The sequence below is a fragment of the Passer montanus genome, unplaced genomic scaffold, assembly GCF_014805655.1.
Source record: "Passer montanus isolate IOZ18808 unplaced genomic scaffold, ASM1480565v1 scaffold26, whole genome shotgun sequence".
Classification (NCBI taxonomy): Eukaryota; Metazoa; Chordata; class Aves; order Passeriformes; family Passeridae; genus Passer; species Passer montanus.
The window spans coordinates 5,257,931-5,282,582 of record NW_024367261.1 but is presented as its reverse complement, the minus strand read 5'-3'; the positions used below and the strand labels follow the sequence as shown (position 1 = coordinate 5,282,582).

The 24,652-nt window shown below is 42.3% G+C and overlaps 1 protein-coding gene across 3 annotated transcripts in view; it reads left to right on the top strand.

The window, feature by feature from the left end:
• Nucleotides 1-24,652, top strand: part of JARID2 (jumonji and AT-rich interaction domain containing 2) — a 214,855-nt gene that overhangs the window by 25,500 nt on the left and 164,703 nt on the right. Inside the window, exon 1 of one of the 3 annotated variants that reach the window (XM_039711970.1) lies at nucleotides 8,860-9,038. The exons of the other annotated variants lie outside the window; for them this stretch is intronic. The gene's annotated coding sequence lies outside the window, so the exon portion shown is untranslated. Of the gene's footprint in view, nucleotides 1-8,859; nucleotides 9,039-24,652 lie in introns of those variants that run through there. 3 annotated transcript variants of the gene reach the window in all.

Sequence of the window (24,652 nt, the reverse complement as noted above, 5' to 3'; positions counted from 1 at the left end):
AGCTGAGAAATTAGTTTCTAAGTAGTGCTGGCTCTGCTGCTTCCAGGGCGCTCCAGATCTGCCATATCCCCGTCCTTTCCATTCCTCCCATGGTTTTAGCAGAGCTGAGGGGGTCAGGTCAGGGCTCATCAGCAGCAACAGCATTTATGCTGTGCATGACACTGAAGGGAATAAGTGGTATCTGAGCAGGTGTGATTTTGCATTTAAATGTGAAGCTTACTAGTAGCATGGTAAAATAATTTTAATTTAAAAAATACGTGGTGTGAAGAATGCAGATTGGCATGGGTGTCTGATTCTTTGGTATCTGACACTGGCTTTCCTTCTGAGTTCACGGGCACAAGTTCAGCTTACATCTGGTCTTACAGCTAAGATACTCTTCTGCTTTTAGACCTATATGAATAGAGGACTTGTTTATAGGCAGCTTCTGAAATACACGGGGAAGACCATTTTTAGAATTCTAAATTTGAAATGCATACAGATGTGACTTAAAATCTTAGCCATTTAGTCTCTTTTGGGATTAGAGGTAGAGAAATGCCTGTAATAATGGCAAAGGGCTGACTTCAGACTGTAGAAAGACATTCTCACTGCTTGTGGCTGTGGTGATGGCTTTACCCTCACTGGGCTGGAGGTTTGCTGCTGCTTTTCAATTCCTTTAAACTGACGGCCAAGGAAGTCTGGGCTAGTCTTAAAAAATGCTTGGTGCCAGTTTTCCTACATCATAGGTATTGAGTAGGGGAAGGTGTAGTTGGATGAAGAAACTTTCTTCAAGAGGCTGTCAGATATGAAGGTAAATGTTGGACTGTTTGGTTTTGGGTTAAATATTGTGATTGTCCTAGCAAATGCTCTGGTTGCCTGTATTTCTTTGTACTTAGCAATCAAAAGACACCTTGGAAATCAACCAGTTATAAACCCAAGCATCTGATTAGATACAAAAATTGTAGTAGCCTTTTAAAGGTGGACCCATAGATGTTGCACTGGGCTTGACCCGTCCTGGTTAGTGCCAACAGAAATTCCAGAGATGCCTTTGATCTTGCATCCTCATTTGAAAATGATGGCTGCCATTTCCTAATGTGTAAGCATAGTAAAGCTGAAGAACCACAGGTGTTGTACTCCTACTCCATTGTAGTTTTGGTACACCTTTCTGTCCGAATCCCACTCCAACTTCAGTTAACTGGGAGGTGAGATCTTCATCTGATAAAAACTGGCAATTGAATTTTAATAGATCTCTCCTGCATACATTCTTCCCCATTGGATTCTTTGCTTGTAGTTCCCTGTACCAGCTTATATACCCAATGCTGCAACATAATTTTAGAGGGGATGAGGAAGGAGAAGAATAAGAATGGAAGGGGCGGCTGAGAGATGCACACGCATTAAAAAATACCACTTATATTGTGAGATATTTAAGTTGAAGGAAAATAAGTAAATATAGAAAAATTCGATTAATTACCTTACCATCAGAGAATGTTGCTGTTTAAGATTTAGTTGTAGCAGAGATGATTTGTTTGGGCTGTGCTGTTGTGGCATTGTTTAATTTATATATGCTCCTTCCTAATAAAATGTGTCAGTACCATTGTATGTTGGTTTGGTTTCCTGCCTCTCTTTCCCTTTACAGTATTCTAGTTGGAGACAGGATTACAGTCTTGGGAACCTCTGTTTTGCACATGTCTGTGCACTGCTCACGAAGAAGCAATCACTGTAACTCATAAATATGGACACTCATCCTCCAAAGACATATAAAACATGTTTAAGCTATAAGGCTATACAAACACGGAGCAATGCTGATGACGACATGCAAACCACAAGGGGGAAGCTTGACTGGCTCGATCTTTTTAGAACCTGGAAATGTTTGCATAGCCTTGTTGCTCAGCTGCGTTTCTTCCTTCGTAGATAGATGGGTAGGTGGGTATCAAAGACTTGAGTGAAAGGCTTTCTTCAGCTGTGTGATATGTTAAATCCTATCCTGTTGTCCAGCTTTTTAGCCTAAAGTCTGGTTTTCTAGTTTCTTTCCCTTTGCTGCTTACAGCTGTGAAAAAACACCAACTGTAATGACCTGAGGACTAGAACTGAGTCTGATTCTGGGTCTGCAGCAGTTCTCCTGTTGGACGGTGTGGCATAGGAGCTGTGTAGCCTGGAAAAGATGCCTCTCTATTATGTAGTGCAAGTCCCATGCAACTTTATAATCAGTGCATTCCTGCACCAGAAGCAGTTTCAGGGGATGCTGGATCGTGTGTGGAGTGGAGCTGGGTATGATTATGGCCCGGAAATTATTGCTGTGCTGTAAGGAAGACACTGAATGAGTTACTTAAAAAAAAAGTATTTTATTTCCTTTTATGTAATTTACTTTCTCAGATTCACTTTCTCAGGACAGAAGAGGAGAAAAGTTGTTCTGGTGTCTTTTGTACCTTTTCTTTCTCTTTTGCATGGTAAAACAATTCACTAATACTTCAACTGCAAACAGCTTTTTTAAAATTTTATTTGTTTTTTTTCTCCCTCTACCCTCTCCCATGACTACAGTAGAAATTTTACTTTGAAAGTGTTGCTTTCCCTACCTGGTGATTCTGGTCTTCTGGTGGGCATGGAAAAATTGGCTTTTCATAGCCATGACTTCACACAAGTCCAATACAGCAGGAAATATCACTTCAAATTTTATAAATTTGGAATTGTGCATCTTGAGGCTGAGGGGTGTGGTGGGGCCAAGGCCTAGACTGTTTTTTGGACAAAATATGGATAATTGAGACAGAATTTGATTTGACTGTGTTGTTTCTACGACCTGTCAGAAATGACATATATGTAGACGCTAGTATGTTATCAATTAATGTATGATTGAATAGAGGATATGAGAGCATATGTTTGATTATGTGTGATTTCCTGTGGTGGCCTACAGCTGGCCTGTAGGCCTCAAAGTACAAATAATTATAAAATTACAAGGGAAATAAGTGATCAGTTACAGGATTATGCGACTTCTACAATTCCGCCGGTAGGAGCAGGCCCAGGCCGTTGGAGACTCGGGCTCCTATTGGCTGCCTGAGCAGGAAGTAACAGGCTCAGCCAATGAGGATTGACCTCACGGGCTCCTGAGGTATATAAGGGAGCTGGACCTGAATGAAGGGAACTGGTGCTGCATGAACTCAAGAGTGTCTTGTCACTGGTCTGTCTGTGGCAATTCCTTGTGGTAAGGATGCCAGAATTCATGTTGCTTACAACAGCCAGATGGAGTTAAGGTTGGTCCTGTCTGTGTCTAAGGTATAAGCCTCTTTCTCTGAAAAATAACAACTGTGGATATTTCCAAACAGCTGCTGGTGCCTGGCTCTGCAGTGGGTAGAAAGAGAGGCTTTAAAAAGAATACCACGCTGTATGATAAGTCATGAATCATGTGCTGTACGATAAGTCATGACAAGTGTCATGGGTTGGTAAAAATTGTTTACTTGGGTTTGTGACATGTAAAGGCAGGATGATTTTGTTTTCTGTGAGTTTGGAGCAGCATTTGATCTGTTTGTCCTCTCTGAGTCTTGCAGGAAAGTGTGACTGCGTCTTTAATTTCCCCTGGGTGACTGCCAGAAATTACTCCAGCACTGGAGCTGCCCCTCTAACCCACTTCCTTTGCTCTGCCAGGCTGTATTGAGTGTTGTCTGTCTTGGCTTTCCAAAGGAGATGCAGTGGCAGCGATACCTGAACCACGGTGAACTTCACCTCTCTCCTCAGTGACCACAAGGCTTCTTGGGTGATGGACTGGACCTGACTGGGCTGGGCTGGCAGCTGTGGTGTTTCTCTTACAATGATGTTTCAGAGTATTTATTTTACATTGTTCTGTCCCACTTTGTATTTATGAACGGAGATGAAGCATTGCTTGCGTGCTTCACTTGACAGACCTGTTGAATGTCTTAAAATTGACTACAGATTCATTTGGAAGTGGTTTTGCTTTCAACCATGTGCATCATGAGCTGGTATGGGGTAAAGACAGCTCATTAATTTTTGCTGAGGATGTTATGTGACTTTTTATTTCTGTAAGTGTTGAAAGGGAGAGCAGAGACAAAATAGCATTAAAAATGCCAGAACTAGTCAACTGGAGTTGTGAGAAAAGTCACATTGACATTTGCTGTGTGCATTTAACTGTTTTGGTAGACTTTCTATGGATGAAATTGAGAATTACGTGGGATGTTTCTTTCTGTGAGACCTGTACCATAACAAAACTTTTCCTATTGGCAGCTGGCACTGCTGAGTACCTGCTCCTTACTGACAAGGTCACTGGGTTCCATTCCTGCCAGGCTTGTACCTAAAGATCTCAGAGCACGGCAGTCCATGCACGCGGCATTTGTAAAATCACATTTGGGTAAAAAAAGCCATGTTACAATGGCTTTGCTAACACCTTACTTTGATTTGAAGACAAAAATGTTTAAAAGGAAAATATGCTTTATTGTAACACCTGGATTTGAAAAAGCATTATTTTACATTGTTCATTTACATTTTGTTTCTCCCTATACTGTGAAATGTGGACTAAGTTTGGGTGCAAGCCTGTGTAGGGGAAAATTTGCTTGGTGTCACATCCTGTAAATTCCATCTAGAGAGTTTCTTAGGCAAATAATGGGTAGATTTAAGTGACTAAAACTATGTGCTTTTGAAGTGAGGGCTGTTGATCTTAAAATACAAAGAATTAATTCCGTAGTCTCTAAAAAGAAGTACAACATTTGCTTTTCTTCCCAACTTGGCAGCTAAATGAAGGTGGTGCAGTCAAAAGGAAGTGGCTACAAATAGATGAAGCATATTGGTTGTGAATCTGCCAAAGGTGGCCAGCTGTATTGCTATTTTCAGCTAATTCTATGCACTTAATCAGAGTTTTTGCGTAAATTAAAGACTAAAGGTATATTTAGTGATCATTAGGCCCTCCTTTGTAGAAGAGCTTGTTCTGTAGTTTAATAATGGGGATGACAGAGAAACAGGAGGTAGCCAGCTAACCATTATTGTCTCTTTTTCTGTGCTAAAATATATCAGGCCTCTGTGATCCTTAGAGGTTTTAATTTGTATTTTGATATAAGTGCCACTTTTGGTAGAGCCACATCATTCAGATTCTTGACTTTTTCACTTTGGTGGGATGATTTCAGAAAGAGTGAGCCATAGACAGCACTGTACAAAAGCTTCTGTGAAAACTCCTGCTACCACATGAGCTAAATGCCCTGTAAGTAAACCTTTCAGTCTGGGTTTTCCAGCTCTGTCTAGAATGAAGGGTGCCTCAGGTCAAAAGGCTGCTGGTCATGCTCCTAGTTTCTGAAGGTTTTGAAAATACACTTTGCAAAACTGTTACTGAGGGGAAAAAATAGAATGCAAACCAAATATGCGGGTTTTTCATCTATATATGCAATATTTTAAAGTTTCGCAGAGGCTCAGAGGAATTAAAAAGGCAAGCAAAGAATGCTGGATTTGGGTTTCTAAGGGCTACCAGGAAAGAGTACATAGAGTATTTCATATATTAAAAAATAATTAGAAGTAGTCAGCAAGCATTCCTACAGTATTTCCTGTCTGTTTTATTCTGTTTTGGTTTTTTTCTCTTGTTTCATGCCTTTATCTTCACCTTGAATTCCCTGAAGGGATACTTTTCCACTGTCCTGAGTCTGGAATTGTACCCTGTAGGTTTTGAGCCCTGCAAACTTTTGGGCATTGGCAGACACAGCAGGGCACCTTGAAATGCTCTGAAAAAGATTCATCTTATGTCACGAGCTAGCAAATTCATTGTAAGTGTGAGCAAGGCAGCAGCCACAGCATATTGGCACCAGTGGAGGTGGTTGGGGGCACCCTAACCTGGCAGAATGAAGTAACACCTTTTTGGCAGTGCCTTTGCATCGTTCCTGCTGCTCTGCAGTGGACGGGCTGTGCTTAGCACTGGGGTCTGCTTTTGACTTCATTCCTGCAAGGGCACGTAAAAAAAGGAAACTACCTCCCCAATGCAGCAGCACAATAAATATCCTGGAAGGTCTCAGTCCATAAACCCTGTTATAATACCGCAATTTACGATTATGTTGTTATTTGTCAAGAAAACCATGAACAAATCTTTTGTAAAGGAATGCAAGGCACTAAATAGGGAAACTCAAAAGCACCGATGCATTTCAGAAGGAATTTTTTAGGAGGTTCGTATTGATCGCCTTGCACCAGAAGTTGAAATGGGTGATCTGTGGTGTGCTAGAAGCGTGACTGAGAGCGTTTGTGCTCTGCTGATTTATTCTGCAGAGGTGCAGGTTTGGTTAGCATGGCCTCAGTGCTGCTACAAGCTGCTGTGGTGTGCTGCCTTCTTAGTAAGAAGTCTGAAGTCCTCAAGATTGCTCCTTGGACTCAGAGGGGCTGGAGAGATGGCCCATGTGTTGTGGGACAGGACTGTGGGAATTGTTTGTGTTTGTGCATTGAAGCCCAGTGAAGCTGGCATTTGCTAAACAAACACACATCTCTCACCCGCATTTTCGATTATGGATAACATCCCTTGAGGAAATATAGGCTTTCAACAGCCCTGCCAAGAGAATGAATGTGGTTGGGGTGGTATTGGGTAAACCTTTGCAGAACAGATGTGCTACTGTGTTAAGATGAACTACTTAAAATCAATGAATAAAATGCATGTATATTCGTTTTAACTTATGATGTTATTGTGTCACACTGGAATTGAGTGTTAGACAGTTTGGCATCCTCTAATAGTTGATTAGCAAAGTCGTTTCTTCCCATCAAAAATACTTTTCCATTTGGATCGCCCTCTGTTTATTTGTTTGCTTGTGTTTTGATCTTGAAATACAAAATAGCTGTTTGCACACAGCAAAATAGCTGGATATGGTTTCTAGAAATGTGTGCTTAGAGGGTGGTGTATCTGTCTCCCTGAAGTATTTCCTGAGGTTAAAGCATACTGATAACAAAACTACTCTTAACGTGGGCGAGGCAGAGTGTGTGGAGCCGAGGTGGCTCAGGGATGAACATCCTTCTGCACATCCTTCTGCGAGGCAGCACTTGAAGCAAATGGCCGAATAGGAGAAGATGGGCTTTCTTCACTTGCTGCAGCAACTGGAACTGAAATTAATTTTAAACAGCTCCCTTGCCTTTGAAATCTGTGATGTGTCTGCCTTTGCTTGGAAGATCTGAGAAAGCAGGCTTTAGAAAACAAAAAGCATTGTTCCCTGTAACGAACCGTCAATTGGTCCGTCATGGTTTTCAGTTGTATTCGTGATTACGCTTGTGAAAGAGATTAAAATACTTCTCTTTTATTATCAGCAAAGTGAATTCCCCTGCTGCCCGTTGCTAACAAAGTGTGCCTGGCCCAGCTCTGCTCTGCCTTGGGCTTCTCTTCTGTTCCCCACGTGTTTATTCCTGTTCGGACTGGTGTATATGTGACAAAATCTGCTCAAATTCAGTATCTTCATGGTGGGTTTAAATTTGCAGATTTCTCCCTTCTTCTAGACTCTCTGTAATTGAAGGGAGAACTTAAGAAGAATTTTGCTTCTGTATTTATGAATATTTTTTTGACATTCTTCGCATTAGTTTAAGGCACAGAGCGTGTCTGTGAAACCACGTTCTGAAATGCCTTTTACAGGTTTCAATTTTTTTGTCTTTTTGGTTTGGTTGTTTTGTTGTTGTTAATGCATCTCTTCTATCTACTCTATGAACACAACTCTGGTCAGGAATGCTTTTTGTTTCATATTTGGGTCTTATCTTTTCGTTGTTTAAAGAAGTTATTTTTTGTGCGGTGGGACAGTAGGTGGCTGGATTTTATCACGTACTTACTTCTCATCTACCACCTTCTTTTTATACCTGCAAAGCAATTTGAAGACAAAATACAGATCTGCTGTTATTTTTAAAATTATTTTGACATACTGCCTATGGTGTAAGTTTATTCCCAAACTGCAGAACTGATGTGCGTAGCTTATTGGAAACAAGGACTGTGCACATTTTGCATCACTGATTAATTTGTAATTGATCCAGGAATCCTGTATTTGAGCAGCCTATTTTGAAGAGATGCTGGCTGCATTTCTCCTGCATAGAACCATAAACTCTCAATCAGGAGACCCAGTATGATGCTCTCCTTAACTGTGTGCAGTCGTGCAGTCAGAAAAGTTATGACAGCATTTAAAATACAGATACCTTGGTTTGACACCTTCCTATTTCAAGTTAGGAACAAAATTTATGAACCATATATGGGATGGAGGAGCCTGCCTGTCCCTGTCCCTACTGGGGCTCAGATGGATGGTGTTGGGGATGCAAAGTTCTCCCAGCTCCTGGTGGAGGTGCTACCCCAGCATGATGTCAGCACCTGGGAGTCTGGCAGTGCCTCCTGTAATTAACAGCACAAGGTGCACATTCTCCACTTGGGACAATTTTGAGAAAAGGTTAATGCTGCCCAGGCCTGTAAACTTATTGCTAATGAACTGTTTGCAGTAACACAACAAGCAGTTTAAGTGTGTGGGTTCAGCAAACAAAGTGCAGTGTAAAGTTTATGTAATTAGTGTTAATGTTTGGTACAAAACACCCCACCGATGGTATCAGCTGACTTATCTCATTATGAGCTATAGCTGTTTCATGAATCTAATAAAACATGAATTTTTAAGACAGGGTAGTGAGAGTAAGAGGAAGGCATGAAATTAGATTAGAGCCTATAAACATAAACTCTGGCTTCTCTGCCCCTGTCCAAAGCAGCATTTGGACTTGTCTTTTACAGCAAGCATTGGCTTTATATTTGAGCAGTAAGGGCCAGGATACTGTCATTCTGGGAAAGTCTTTTTATCAGTCCCTTACAGAGAGGAGTTTTTTTTCAATTTCCTTTACTGAGATCTGGAGTTTCTGACTCAACTGTAGTGAAAGGTTTAACCGAGCTAATACTTGGTGTTATGAAATACTGAGAATCCTGCTGTGGAAGAATAAGCGTTGTTCCGATCTCCTCTGCTTCCGTAACACGTTTCCGTGATGTGCACTGTGACCGTGTGGTCACTGTCTCCGTCTTCTTCCTCTTGGATTGGAAGGCAAAAGGTCATCTGTGGAAAGGAGAGGGGAAACAATAAGTGCTGACTCTTGCAGCGGTAAGAACCAAACCTTGCTTTGCAGGAGGATGAGGAAAGTCCAGCAGTCCTGAATTGGGTTGCTCCTGGGGCATCTGTGGCTTTGGCAGGGTGAGGGATGGGCTGCAGTGTGAACCTGAGCTGCACAATTGTAATTGAAGCTGGTGGTGAAAGGGGTGACTTCACTGTGGTGGCAGCTAGGCAGAACTGAGTTATGTGGAACACTCGTTAATTTTGATTTCAGTGAAATTTAAAATCCCTCTTGAAACAACACTTTTAAAAAAATGGTATTTTTTATTTAGAAAGTGAATAAAACTTAAGGGGGATTAAGCATATTCGTGGAAGAAATGGAGTAACTTCTTAAATTTGCAACATGAAATAAAATCAGTGTTAGGGCACAGGGTGGGTAAGCAGGAGGAAAGGCTGGGGCTGGTTTCTGTACTCATCAGAGCCTTTAAACAAGGCAAGAATGAACATGCTGTAGAGTTATAGGATGTCTGAGGTTACCTGCTGTGAAAGAGCAGATTAGCATGCTGTGGTATTTTGTTTGAGGTTTCAAGAAATTATCATATCCGGATAGCAAATCCTTGTATAGAAATATACTGCTGTTTCTTCCTGAGATAGTTTCCTTTATCCTGAGCCATTTTATCTTCCCCAAGATGGAGTTTACTGAAACTGTCTTCATTCAGAAACTAAAGAAATTTATTATATATATTTTTTTTAAGCAGCCCCATAGCCTGTAAATGTGGTGTTTTCACAACAGAAGGATTGACAGATGACTAAATGGATTTTCCTTTTGCTTTTTACAACATTTCATAAATGCTGAATAATTTCCATAGTATGAATTGTTTTCATGCTGGTGAGTAGTTCAAGTGGAAAAATGCTAGGTATTGGTAACCTACCCAGTATGCGCAGTGCCTCAAAGTATCTTCAGTTATATTTAATAGAAATACTGTAGGTGAGTCATCATCTTGATGTACCTGGCTGTCCCTTGTGCTGTGCAGATATGTGCAGCTGCTCTCTTAATTCCCACAACCCCACATGTCTTCAGTGTGGAACTGGAAACACTAACCTCCACATTTATCCTACCTTACTCCAAAGTGTTGTGAGAAGGACTTGCCCCTTCAAACCGGGCATGACAGTGTACTCGAGCTGGGATTATGCCTTTAGGTCCCTAGCTTATCATGAAATGAAGTTCTCTCTTCAAACCGGGCATGACAGTGTACTCGAGCTGGGATTATGCCTTTAGCTCCCTAGCTTATCATGAAATGAACTTCTCTTGCTTATTTGAAAAAAAAAAAAAAGTTTCCTAAATTTTGTGTAGAAATCTTTGCTTATTTGAGATTTTTTTTTTTTTTTTTTTTTTTTTTTTTAGTTTTGCTGTAGTTCTTTGTTATAGTCTTCAACAGAATGATTGTTTTATTCATGATACATCATCTTTGGAGAAACGTCTTGATTGCATTTCATAAGCCCAGTACATTGGCTTCACAATGGGTGAGAGTTAGTTTCTCCTCGTTAGTGTTGTAGACCCTCACCAGCTGGGGCATTTTTGTTATTACAGCAGCAGCATTGCAGTGGCATGGTAGTGGTCTGTGTTACATGTGGAGAACATGCAGAGAAACTTTCATTTTCCCCTCTGCCAGCACTTGGCTAGGGGGAATAACAGACGGAGTTTGTTTGCCACATTCTGCTAGTAGTTGCTAGCTAACTTTTGTGCTCAGTGCTTTTCTCCTGTGGGTGTAGGTAGTCTTGGGGGGTGCTAACAGTCAAAATAATACTCCTAGGGTAGGATACCCATAGTAACTGAAGGTGGAAATACAAACACAAGGCACAGTTGTAGCTGGTCGAGCATCATCCCTGCTGTGTTTTGTGGAGGTAAGGGAAGGATTGTATGTGCACATCTATTTGTTTGCCTTTAGCACCTGGGTTTTCTAAACGTGTTACGATGAGAAGATTAAATATGTTAAGTTTGAGGTTAGCTTTTTATTTTAATTCTAAAAGCTTATGTAACTGAGTGAAAGTTAAGTAAGTTACTGTGTTTTGATATATTTGGTAAGTATCATATATACTGTAGAGCCTCCAGGGTTTTAGGAATAAGCTACTTTCCAGGACCTCTGATGACATCCAGATAATACATGATATTGGCCAGAGGTAAAGCTGCTTCTTTTTAATAATCTGTTGCAAATTTCCACTACTTGCCTTGGAGAAAACCTGTCTTTTGGGAAATGGAAATTTATTTGGGACTTATTCCAAGATAAGGTTATGTTCAAACCTTGACTCTGGAACGAAACACAGACAAGAAGAATATAATTTTAATGAGTACAAGATGCCTGCAAAGTGCTGCTCTGAGTTCATCAGTAAATGAACTATCCCAACCCCAAGAGCAGTATTTGGTGGTTTTGGCTCCGGTGAAGGTCTGTGTGGGACTAGCAGGTTTTCTGATGGATAAATGTGCTGAAGCGGCTGAGGGCAGGAGCCAGGGAGGGTGCACGAAGCTGTGTCTGTCGACACATTCTTTCAGTGTGTTCTGGCTAGCCCCGGCATGGCAAGCAGAGCAGTATTTGGTGGTTTTGGCTCCGGTGAAGGTCTGTGTGGGACTAGCAGGTTTTCTGATGGATAAATGTGCTGAAGCGGCTGAGGGCAGGAGCCAGGGAGGGTGCACGAAGCATGTGTTCTGGCTAGCCCCGGCATGGCAAGGAGCACAGGGACACCCTCCTGCTCCTCGCAGCATCAGGAGAGCAGCCAAGGCTTTCACCTTGTCAGGATGAGACTCTAAAGCAGCAGTGGCAGAAGGAAAGAGAGTGGACTCTGGCTGGCGGAAAATCTGGGTTTATTGGAATCCACAAGGACTCCAACAACCCAGAGAGACCATGCAGCCAAAGTCCATGATGCGGGGCTGTGCAGGGGATTATAAGGAGGGGAGGAAACAGGGGAGGGGGCTTGCCAGTGGTGACATGGGGGGCATGGGGAAAGGGGAGGATTGACAATGAGGGTACCAATGGGGATGACTAAGGGGGGGACCCAGCCGGCCCCTGAACCAATCACTCAATGCCCTGGGTAGAAGTTTCTGGAGAAAGGGGATGGGTTGCCCAGTGATGGACAGGGTACCAGGGAGGGACCAGGGGAGAGATACAATGTTTTCTAGGGGGACAGGGGAGGGGATAGAAAGAGTGACATTGCCAGGGGGAGGAGACAAGCAGGACAGAACCATTAAAACAGGGGTGCAACAGAGCAGTCCAAAATACAACTTGGTTTGTCTAAAACTTAAAAAAACACAACACAACAGGTGCACAGGTGAAGAGGGAGTGTTTGACTGCTGTTGAGGAAGATGTGATGATTTGATGTATTTTGCTGCTATGAAAATGGGTGGTGTAGGTCAGATTAATCAATTGCTTTGGTCCGTAGAGATGTCTGAGACCAGAGCCAGCAGAGAAGGAGAGATGGGATGCGTGGTGTGACTCTGGGGCTCAGTGGAAGGGGAAGCAAAGAGAGCAGAAGGCTCAGAGCAAGGAAAGGAGTGAACCTCCCCATTTGGCAGCAGGGCGTTACGGCCTTGAGGAGCTTCATCTTAGGGCTTTTTGCAAGCCTGAGGTCTGTTTGCTTATCAGGTCCCTCAGTTTGTGGGTGCTCACTGGGTTTGGTGGACAGCCCGTGGTTGTGTCCTTGCACGCCAGCTCTTCCTGAAATCCCTGCTACATCCTGCAGCCTGAGGGACAGGAGGGGAAAGAATGCCATGGGAGCACTAGCCATTTCCAGTTGTTGGTAGGAAAGGATAAGCAGATTGAGGACAGGGAAAGTAAAGCAAATTTTTTGTTGTCGCCTGCTTGCATTAATGAGAAGGGTTGTGAGGTGCCTGGGTATGAGTTTAGATTTTGCTAAGCCAAGTGATCTGTGAAAGCAGAGAGTAAATCCATTTTCTCCCCTCTACTTTAGTAATTGGCAAAAGGCAGAAAGTCATTGTTGACTGAGAATAAACAGATTTCAGGCATTCCTAGACTGAGAAACCTGCTTAGCTTTCTAAAATCGGTCTCCCTGGTGCTCTGCTAAAAGCTTAATTGGCTGACATTTTGTATGTGAGAGATTTGCTCTGCTGGCCTAAATTGAGTTATTTTGTGTAAATGTTTTTGTGGGGTTTATAAAATACTCTCCTCAGAACATACGTGTGTGTAAACTCTGGACTGTTTCTTTTGAAAGAGTAATAATGAGTACTAGATGTTGTGGCTTTGGCATACAGGGGATAATTTAACATGGAATTCAGTTTACACTTCTAGTTAACCTTGTGAGGGATAAATGTCTGCCTTTTTCCCCCTGCAAAACCAGCTGCTAAGATACAGTCTTCCTGTAATTATGAAAAATGATGGCTGTGCTGGTCATGCCAAATACTGGGGATGGATAGCCGCTCTTTTTAAGCATTCCTTTCTTAACTGTGTAAGTGCTGCAGCTTCATCATAACAGGTACAACACAATGCTTTGCAAGTGCTTGAATCCTTTGCAAGTTGCCAGGTCTCATTAGGAAGGAGTTAATGTTGTGGCAGAGCCACTCTTGCTGCATGTCTCTGGCTTCAGCAGTGACCAAACTGTCTCCTCCTCTCTTCCTTATAGTGCTCGAAAGTCATCTCGCACACTTCCTTGCTCTGTTTTTAGTACATTGTAATTAGTATTTTCATTCAAGCTTTAAAATTCCTTGGAGATTTGCCTAGGAGAGGGCTGTGCACTTTTAACCCAGCTGCAGAAAAGGGATCTGCATCGTATTAACCGTGAAATTTGCAGGTCAGCGTTGGAATTTCAATATTTGGTGTTTATAACTTGCTGCCTGGTTTGGTCTTTTTTATTTCGCATTAATTTCCACCTCTTGTGCTCCCAAATGTGACTGTGTTTTTCTCCTTTTTTAATATTTTTTTTTCCCGTTGGAATCAAGTGCTTACTCCATCCAAATATTTGATGAACTTTCTTGGCAGGGATCAGCAGAGCCGCAGAGTTGCTACTTGGGGCTTTCTTTGTTGGAGATCTGGAATGAGTTTAAACATTAAAGTTTGTTTAGTTTTGGATATGACAAAGGCTCCCCTTGAACCTTTTTTTTTGCATGCTGTTAGTACAGTAAACATGTGTAGTACAATAAACACCTCCACCCCCGATTTAGGTGTCCAGCAGTTCACACTGAGGATGGATAAGCCTAATTTCTTAGGGAAACAGGGCACGTACAGTAGCTTTGCTTCTGTCGTCTTGCTCTGAAAACTTGTCTCTAGTTCCTAACCAGAAGAGGATTAGGAGTATTTTGAATCATTTGCTGATTGTCTTTTTTTAACATGGACGTGAGCTAGAGTGATTCTGAACTGGTTTCCCTGTGAGCAGAAAGGCAGGCGAAGCTCAGCAGTTGTCTCTGTGTTGCAATGTGTCCGTGCCTCAGGCCCAGAGGCTGGGAAAGCTGGCAGGGATGGAGGAAAAATGTCATTGCTGTAGCCAGAGGAGCAGAAGATATTTGGGAGCAAAGGACATGCAGCCAGGGAAGAACCCCACTCTTCCCATCTAGCAATCCCAACTCAGTTCTCTGTTTCTGTTCCCCTGCTATTAAACTTTGACTGGACTTTATTCTATTCAGATGTCCTGGTCAGAGGGATTGAAAACAAAAGGCATGGTTGAAATGCCAAAGATTGAGACTATTTTAGGAAAATGCTAATGCCTCGGAAATTGTCGAAGGTGCCAGCTGTGTGAAAGAGGGCTGGTTGAGTCAGAGAGGCTGGGCTGTGGTGCAGCCCCAGGGGAAGGAGGGTGGTGGGAGGAAAGGCTCTGGTGCATCATGCGTGAGGGGAAAGGAAGAGCTTCAGCCAAAGGTTGTTTCACTGCAGGTTGTGCTTGTGTTCATATTAAGAAGGTGGCTACAACAGGCACATTTAATAAACATTTAATGGTGGGGGGTATTCACTTTTTCTGTGTGTTGGTCGGTGCCCTAGCAGGGTGTGCTGGTCTCCCACGCCTTCAGTTTCATCTCAGCCTTGGAGTGATACAGCCTGTCCCTGTGGCTCAGTTCTGTCAGGAAATGCTTCGGAGTTGCAATGTGCGGGAAAAAAGGAATCCTGAACACAGTCCTTCCTTGTCTGCCAGAGCAGCACCAAGAGAACCTCTGAGGATTTTTGTGGGGCAGTGGGTTTCCTGCTTTGTTGTAGAACAGTCCTGTAATGCCTACCCTGCATGGCAGCCACTTCTGGAGTAGATGCTCGTGAATGTTTGGATTTGTGGATGCTGTCCCTTAGGTCAGGAAATAACACATGTGCCTAAAACAGTTAATATTCTGGGGTGCATGCTGTATTATTCAGTCCAAAATTAGTAATTGGAAATACTGTTTTTGAAGTTTAGTGATATGGTCTGAGCCAGACTGGTAGCTTGCATCCGCATGAAGGGGTGAGTTGTGCTTCCTCCTCCTCCTTCCTCACCAGCTTCCAGCTGCCGGCTTTTGCTCTGCCCTTTGTATCATGTCAACCTTTCATCTGTTTGCAGAGCAAACATGATCAATTTGCTGATTTGTTAGACACCCAATTAAAAAAAAAAGGCGCAATGGGGGAGGAGTGGCTATGGAGAGGAGGGTGACTGGCCGGCAAGGGCAGGAGCTTGCTCAATCACATTGTCTAACCACACCCTTGGACAAACACAGGCTCTCCGGCTGCCAGAAACCATCCCTTGGCCTTTCACTGTAAAGGCAGCAGAGCCCTTCTGAGAAGCAATGGGCACATAGGCTGACTGGAAGCAGCGAATGCTGCCAGAGTGAAACTGTGCCTTGCTCTGACACTGATGCACGGCTGTGCGCACAAACACGGTTTTACCCAGTTTTCCTTTCCAGGCTCTTACGATGAGCTGTGGCTGTGTTGCAGCTTCAGGGACTGGGTATCAAACCCAACAACCTGGATGAGCCAGAGGTGTGAAGGTGAAATCGTCCCAAATTTACTCTGTAGGTATTACAAAGGTGAGAAGTATATAGTAGAAAACAGTAATAACCTGATATAGTAGACAATGTGATTTATTCTAGAATTGATAGTTAGATATTTCCCATCAAAACTAGAGTGTTCTATATTATGGAAATAATGCCAAAGTCTGAAGACTAAATTATGTTCATCCTGTAAAAAATACATAGTTTCATGTTGTTTCCTAGAGGATATTTTGACAAGGGTTATGTTCAGTGACAGCAAATAGGAGTAGACATGGTCATCCACTGATCAGTCACGAGCCTGAGAAAGTGCTCTTGAATCTTTGACAGCCACTCCATGTCAGGAATTGGTTGACCTAAGTGCAGGCTAGGGAAGAGTCTAAGGGAAGACTTCAGGAGTGACCTAACCGGTTGCAAATGTGGTGTTACTGTAGTTGTTATAAGGGCTTCCTTTGTATCCAGAAAGTACAGCTTGTGTAGGTACGTTTTGATAACATGTTACTTAAGAAAATGAGTGAGCTGGGATTTTGCCAATATGAGCAGGCTTATTTTCTTGATAAGCTCCTAGAAGCAGTAACTGCATAAAAAAAAAAGAAAAAGAGGAGAAGTTTATAGCAGAAGAAAGTTTTTACTCCATTCACATGATGTTGACTTTATTCTGCAATTTTTCTTTTGTTTTGTTGCTTTACAAAGCTTGTGTTGCATTGTGTTGCCTTTGAGACCAGTATAAACTCACTCTTAAGTGCTCTGGTGCCCATTTTATGAGAGGCAGACCCATCAGCTGGGCAGCCTTAGGTTGGTATTTACAGCAGGGACATTGTTTCTTGGGGAGGGATGGCAACAGTACATGGAAATTGCAGGATAATTCAGGTGAGTGTAAATGTGTGGCTCGAGGTGCCTGTACTTTGATGCTGAGAGCCCAGCAGGAGCAGACTTTTCCAGATAAGATGTATAGGGACAGCAATTTACTTGTTACCAGTTGTCTTGGAGAGCTTTTTGTTCGTGATGGCGGTGGTGTGTGGGAGTGGTGGGTGCCAGGAGCAGGCTCCCACCGCCACAGCAAATTACCTGGCTTGCAGTCTGCTCCTAGCCCTTTACAAAGATAACCCTGGGGCAAGGGATCAGCCAGAAAAGTGGGAGATTGAGTTATTCTGGCAGCATGACTTTCCCTTGGTTGGCTGGTACCCCAAGAGATCTGTGGGTGGGAGCTTATTCTTGTACCTGTGTGTGCTGCAAACAAAACTTCTGTGGTTTATGTGCCACCTAAGTGATGCTTCCAGCACCTCCGCATGTATAGGTTTGGTGGGGTGGGTGGGCATGGCGAGCTGGGTGGCTCCTTATCACCAAAGTAAGGTCTCATAGCCTGCCAGAGGGAGGACTCAGTAGGGAAAAGAATTAACTGTGGCGTTCTTGTTTGGTTTAGTGTTTTGAACGGAATGGTTTCTGCCAGCTCCTCCCTTCAAAGAGTTCAAAACTTTGTACTTATGCAATGCCTGCTATGAAAAGATCTTCAAGGGTTTTGCGCACATTTACATCCTTCTCCCACAAATGTTGTCAGGCAGGAAGAGGGAGACCACATTTCTGTAAATAACTACTCCTGCATGTACAGCAGCTTGCTGGGAGTTTTATGCAAACAAGGCAAGAACTTTTCCTGGACCTGCTTCTTGTTCCTGGGTTTTTCATGCAGGACCTTCTCCTCCAGTAGTCCCTCTTGGCCAGCCCACTTATGCCAGTAGTTCTCAACTCAGCAAGCTGGCTCATATGCTGGCTTTTGAAATACAAGGTGTTTTCTCTCCTTGCACAGTTGACAAGCCATTTTGAAAGTAGCAGACCTGTCATGGCAGTCCTGCTATCCCCACCCTGTTCAGCTTGCACTCAGATGGAGGATGCTTGGAGGAAATACTTTCTGTTCACTCAGTGCCTTGTATTAATCATAAGTGGCGATGTCACAGTAGCTAACAAATTAGATGCATCCTCCTTCTACTTCCTCCATGGTTCCTGGAATAGCCTCTGAATGGTGTCTTGTCTCAAACTGCGGTAAATCAGCCCGGAACAAAGGCGTTATGAACAGGACTACCCACAGATGTCATGGGAAGAAACGAAAAATTGCAAGGCTTTACTTTTGTGCTATTGTCACAGAACTTCTTCTTTTCCCCTTTTCTTCGTAAATGATTCAAAGCTCTAAGGAGAGTAACATCCTCTTTTTAAAACCTGCTGTCAAAACAGAAAGGAAACATACAATGCAAACAAAAAACCAAATTCTGTTTAGGTAACAATGACCTGTCTAAGTTGTCCTCGGTGTGTGGTCCAGAGAGCCGAAGTAGCTTCTGTTTAATTTATAATATGTACGTGCTCTGCAGAGTGCATCAGGAAAAAGGAAAAGGGGGAAAAAAAAAAAGAAGAAAAAAACACCCTTCTGGAAGAGGGGGGATTAGAAGCAAACTGACAGACTGTTTATTACGCAGCGTATAACTTACCAAATGGCTTCATTTTTCTTAGTGGTCCAGACTTGTCACTTTCATTTGGCAAACTCCAACGCTGCAAATTCTGAAAGCAGCTATTATTGGCTTCTGCCCGAACTGTGCTCAGCTCATATAAATTTGGTGTCTGATCTTTTATACTGAGATTAATAAATATTTATTTAAGCAGACCAAATATCGCCAGGCCTTTCCTACAACATGTGAATTTGAATGCAGTGCAAAATTTTCAGGTAGGCATGTGATTGCTTAAATATGTATAATTTAGCTTCACACATTTATACCTTCTTTTTCCTGCCTCAGTACCTCTCTGTTCTGCAGTGCTATATGTAAAATGTGCAGCCAAACATATAGGCAGGGACTGTTATTAGATAATCGTGTTAAGAATGTGCAAAACTGCGTGGTTTAACATGGAGGAGAACAGACAAAGTAACTCTTGTTCAGTACAGCGTGTGCCTTTTTCTTAGTACCATTACTCTGGTATATTAGGTGTATTAAGAGTTTATATTGTCTTGTCTGTGTGCAACTTGGATAATCCTGCTGAATTGGTCTAAAGAGCCCTTCTTTTAATTCAAATTCATCCTCTCCTTTTGATTGTTTCTCTACATAGACCAACCATCACACAGCATGGTATCATCATTTAACCAAAAATGCATGTGCACCAAAAAGAGTGCTCTTGGAGGGGCATTGTGGTTGTTGGGTTGCTCTCGTGCTCTGTCACTTAAATTCTCAGATTTAGGATTGGCTCCCATCATTTTATGTGTACAGAAGCACCTGGGAAGTAACAGGGGTACTACCTGACAGCCATCTGTGCAGCCGAGCACGGGGCCTTTTTTCCCAAGGGTATTTGGTGTGGCAGGCTGGTGAAATGGCCTGTGAGGGGCCTGCTGCCCCCGTGGCCAGTCAGTCCTATCTCCTGCAGCCCACCTCAGAGGCCTGTCCAGTCCTTCTCCTCACCAGAGATGTTACCGCTGCTTGGTTTAGGAAAAGGAGGGTATGTGTGAAAGAAGTGTGTGTCGGCAGAGAAACGGGGAAGAACACTCTGGATCTTCAGAGGTCATTAAGTATTGAGCTGCATTTTGCTTACAGTTTTCTTCTGACTTCCAGGAGGTTGCAATTAACCCTCTGCCCTTTGCCATTAACCTCCTAAGGCCATTCCACCTCATTCCCAGCTGTGTCTTCCTGGTGCTTGTTCACTGAGTATTGGAGAACTGCAGTGTTGGAGATTCTGTTCTTGGAAAGACTGTGCTTCATTCTCTCTGTAGAGCACCTCAGGTTGGAGCTTGGGAGTGGAGGTTGGGAAGGGAGCACATGCACCATCCTACCTTTCCCAGGCTCCCATCCAGGAGGTATTACACTGTCTTGATGAAGGTTTCAGCTGGTGGTGAATCACATCATTGCTTAATACCTTAGAAGCTGAAATTTTCTGCTGCCAGTTTTCAGGCATCCGTAAGCCTGGTTGATTGATTCATCTGTCCTGCATAATGGCTGGAGACATTTATATGATATTTCCCCATGTTGCTATCAGAATTAGCAAGGAGATTCAGAGTGTACCAAGCAAATTAGTAATTTGCCATTCTTCTTTTATTTCTTGCTTTTGAGATATTTGTCCCATTGCCTGATAAGGGAATTTATCTGTAACACCAGTTCGCTCTGTATTCATAGTTCTCCTCTGTGGTTATCCCCTGTTGCTTGTGAATTTTCAAAGGTTTTCCTTTGAAGTCCAGGAAAGCTTTTATTTTAAAAATGCTCTGAAGATCTCAGAAAGGCTGAACCTTATGGTCCACATTCACAGGCTATTAAAACTTGTCCCTTATACTTTACATAGAAAGATTTTATTTTGATCTTCTGCACACCATTCTCCCTTGTATCTGATGATAAGGGAGTCATATTTGGCTTTTTCCTTTAGTTTTTCCTAGGGGGGGAAAAAAGCTAATGACCAACAACAAAAAATAGTCCCCAAAACATCAAGTCAAACAGATTTTTCATTAGTTTTGCTTCAGAAGATTGTGGTAGGAACCTAAATGTGTATAGAAACCTCTCAAACATTTTACGATAGTGGGCGGGATATGGGATATGGAGCCTTCAGTGAAGGCATTCATACTCCTACACCTTCATCAGGCAGGGAAGGGGGGAAAAGAAGCACGCAGCTGTAGATTAAACTCTTCTCTCCTAGTTCCTGCAGCTTTAGTCCCACAGCATAGCTGCTGTTCTGCACTCTGTAAATCACCAGGAGCCTTTTAGGGAGAATGAGCCCTCACGTTTTGTGTGTACTTAAACACAAATCTGCTCTCTAAATTTTCTTGACAAGGTTTCTTTTTGTATTGCAGAGAAACAAAGGGCATAATTTAATTTTTCTGTAGATGCTGCCAATTTTCTTTTTCTATACATGCTACCTTAAAGGCAGATTTAGAGGGAAGGCATTTTGGCTTCAGTCTTTGTGAGTCAGCGAACCTTTCCATCGATTTACAAGTTCTGACAAAACCTGCTTTTCAGACACTGCTTTTGATGCACTCCAGGGCTCTGGTAAAGTGGATTTTGTTCTGTCTGGCCATCTCTGTCATTAGAAGAACCTGTTGGGAGAAAGAGGTTTTTCTGTTGCTTCAGGACAAAATACAAAACTGGCTTCTTTAATTTGTCTGTGTAGATAACGTGGAAGTTCAAACTGACCCAGGACATTTCTTCCATTTTTATTTCTTCAGTTCTGAGTGAACATGGTGTCTTTGCAAAGCAGGATTTACATAATCTGGATATTAGGACAGATGTCAATTTTTTCAGAATGTAACTTTAAAGAATGGGAATAACTAAATGTTCTTTCCTCTATTTCAGAGCTAAAAATATTTATTGCATCTTGGGGGTTCTTTTTTTTTTAAATCAGAATATTTAATATTTTGCTTGGCAGCACTCCTGGCATTACTGGAGACAATTTGATCAAATGCATGTTCAGTCTAGGTCAGAAAAGAGTTTTGTGCAGCATAACAGCTGTTACCTGCCATTTATTCACTGAATACAGGAGATTGATGTGCTTTATTGGGCCAGCACAGCTCTCGATTGCAATGTCCTTTAAGTTACTTTCCACAGAATTTGATTTAAAATATGCATAACTAATAAAAGGGCTCTTGGAACAGGGTATGTATTTAAAACCCCATAATAATTTATGTTTCTGGTTGGAATGAAAGCACCTGGCTTGTTTATTATGACCCATTACTGACTGCTCCTGTTAAAGACATTCCCTCAGCGGTGGGTAGGATGTGCAAGACCAGGGAAGCAGCTACGGGAGGAGTGGAAAAAGTTTAAAATTCTGTCCTCTGAGTGCTGATTTATTTTGCTAATGCTTGTTGCAAAAGGAGGCTGCAGTGTGATTACAGAGGATTTGATTCTGTACAAGTATCTTCATGAGTTTCTGTATGATTTTTAATTTCTGTTAACTAATGTCCTACTAATGGAGACACCATCTTTTGCCATTTGGAGAAACTGTATGGACATTACCTTTTTTCTTGTGGTATGAATAATTTCTCCCCCTTTTTCCATCTATTTCTAGTTTTGCTAACTGGATATATACTCCTTTTAAAATCCCTTTGCAGAGGATTTGATTCTGTACAAGTATCTTCATGAGTTTCTGTATGATTTTGAATTTCTGTTAACTAATGTCCTACTGGAAACATCCATGTTTTGCAACACTTCAGAAACAAATATCCCTGCTCTTGCACTTCTGTGTCTTGGCACCAGTCTTGTCTGGTCCTTAGGGGCCAGAACATGGCCTTTCCACTGCTGTAGCTGGGGCAGCACTGGTGTAGCTAAGCATGGTATGGAACTCCAGAGCTTTGGAGCAGATGCATTGGCTGTTGCTTGGCTGTCTGGCTGCCCAGGTAGCTCACTCTTTATTCTCAAGCTGGAAAATACTTCTCTTCTGGGGAAACTACATCTCTGGCCATAATGTAACTTACACCCCTGTCTCTGACATTTGCTCCCTGTGCAGGTCTGGTGGCTGGGGTGGCAGTAGCTGCCCTGGGCAAGGCTGCTCTGCAGTTCTGGTGTCAATTAAAAGTTGTAGGTAACACACACAGGGTGGGTGCAGGGCATGGTGTGCAGTGGCTGTGGAGGTGGTGGTGGCAGAGCAGGAGTGCATATTCTTATGGAGAGCTGTGTGGACCTTTTCTCACTAGTTTCTTTTCACTGCATTGTGAATTTGAAAAAAAAAAAAAAAAGTATCAATTCTCATACCAAAATGGTGTCATGATTATCCCAAGACAAAACTGTGGAACTGTTCTTTCAGTTGCGTTTAGGATGTCTGGGCCCTTGCTGGTGCAGGTGGTTTTGAGGAAGAAGTGTGTGTTTTCACTGCATTGTGAATTTGAAAAAAAAAAAAAAAAAAAGTATCAATTCTCATACCAAAATGGTGTCATGATTATCCCAAGACAAAACTGTTCTTTCAGTTGCGTTTAGGAAGTCTGGGCCCTTGCTGGTGCAGGTGGATTTGAGGAAGAAGTGTGTAAGTTTGAGAGCTGGATTTGGATTAGTCTCAATCTTAAAACTTTCTATTTTAAATTTAAAATACTGACCCTCAATAATCAGCCTTTTAGGCTTGCTTTCTTGAACTAATGGAAAGAAGAAATTGTTAAAGCAAATTCAAAAGAAGACCAGGACCATGCACATTAGCCAGACACAGTGGTTCTTTCTCTGCTGACTTTAAAAGCAGTGCTTTCCTTTCCCATAGTAGAGCTGGATTTGTAGCAGTTGGCTCCAAGTTTCTATTGTATGCCTTTTAATTTTTAAGCAATTTGTTTTCACCACAAGTGTGTTTCTGGAGCAGCTTGCATGGCAGAGTGGGAGACTTTTTTATGGAAAGGTATGAGCTGTCATTCCTTTCTACATGCTGTGAGGTGTGGAAATATAATTATTGGTGTTTACACAGGAGGAAGTGGAAGCACAGAGCCATTCTGTGTGAGGCTGGCCAGGAGAGCCTGCCCAGGCTTGGATGAGAAACATCAGCACCCGGTGCCCCTCTCAGGCCCTTGGGAATGGCTTGGCCTGTCATGCTGGGCTGGCTGCCTTGGTGGGGAGACAGAGGCAGGAGGAATACAAAGGTGACTGAGACAGAGCACATTTGGTCAGAAATTACTATTCTTCAGATCTGTGGCATCATTTATTTAATGCATTATTTCAGTTCAGTCTGGGTCCCACTTTCTTTTGGCAGAGGCACTACAGAGGAAGTTTGTAGATGTTCGAGATTGCATCGTTGCTGCTTCAAACCAAACTTACCTGAACACAAAGGCGTCACCCCAGTTTTAAAAATGTGTGTATGTAGGTTTTTTCACGTTCAAACAGTTACTAACTTTAATGCTGAGAAACCTCAGCCTGAAAGGAAACCTTTTTATAGTCACCATGTGAAGGAGTATAAATAGATCTGTAGATTGAAGGGCTCTTTCATCCCCTGTCTGGAGCAGCCAGGACAGTGGCTGCTTGTGCTGTAGAGCTGGTGGGTTTTCAGATTCCTTGGGATCTGCAGAAGCCAATTAAGGGAAAAGTAGTTGGTGCTTTAAAGTACAATGCAGTATATAAGTTTTCAGTTGCCTGCTTCCTTCTTCCCTAACACTTTTTTTTGTGTGTGTTTAATGAACAAGTCCCACACTTTCAACAAATTCATCTCCATTGTCCTTTTTTTTTTGTTTTGCCTTTTTTTTAGTGGAAACTGTGACTCATAAAATATTTTAATCCCTGTTACTGAGCATCATTAAAATGAAGATTGTTCCCCAACAGTGTGTTTTTCATTTAAGAACTCTTCATGCTGTGAGTGCTCTCTGCATTGAAGGATGACATGTAATAAGTTGATGAAATTAGAAGTTTTATAAGACATAGTACTCATAACTTTTTCTTATGTAAAGTAACATACTTTGTGATTTTAAATTCTCTTTGCTGTTATGCACACAGGCGACATAGTACTCATAACTTTTTCTTATGTAAAGTAACATACTTTGTGATTTTGTGTTATGCACACAGGTACATCTTACTTAACAATATATGAAGCATATTAAACTAGTAGTTAAGATAGAAAACTGGATGAGAAAAACAAATTACACATTTGAAAAGTAAGATTGTCTTCCAAAAAGTGTCCAATGCTTACAAGCAGACATGACCTAGGATGAGGAAAATGTGTTTTGGGAGGACCATGTGGATGCTGCTTTGTCCCTCTGCCTAGTGTATGTATTCTTCTTAAAAGGGGACAGATGAGCATCAAG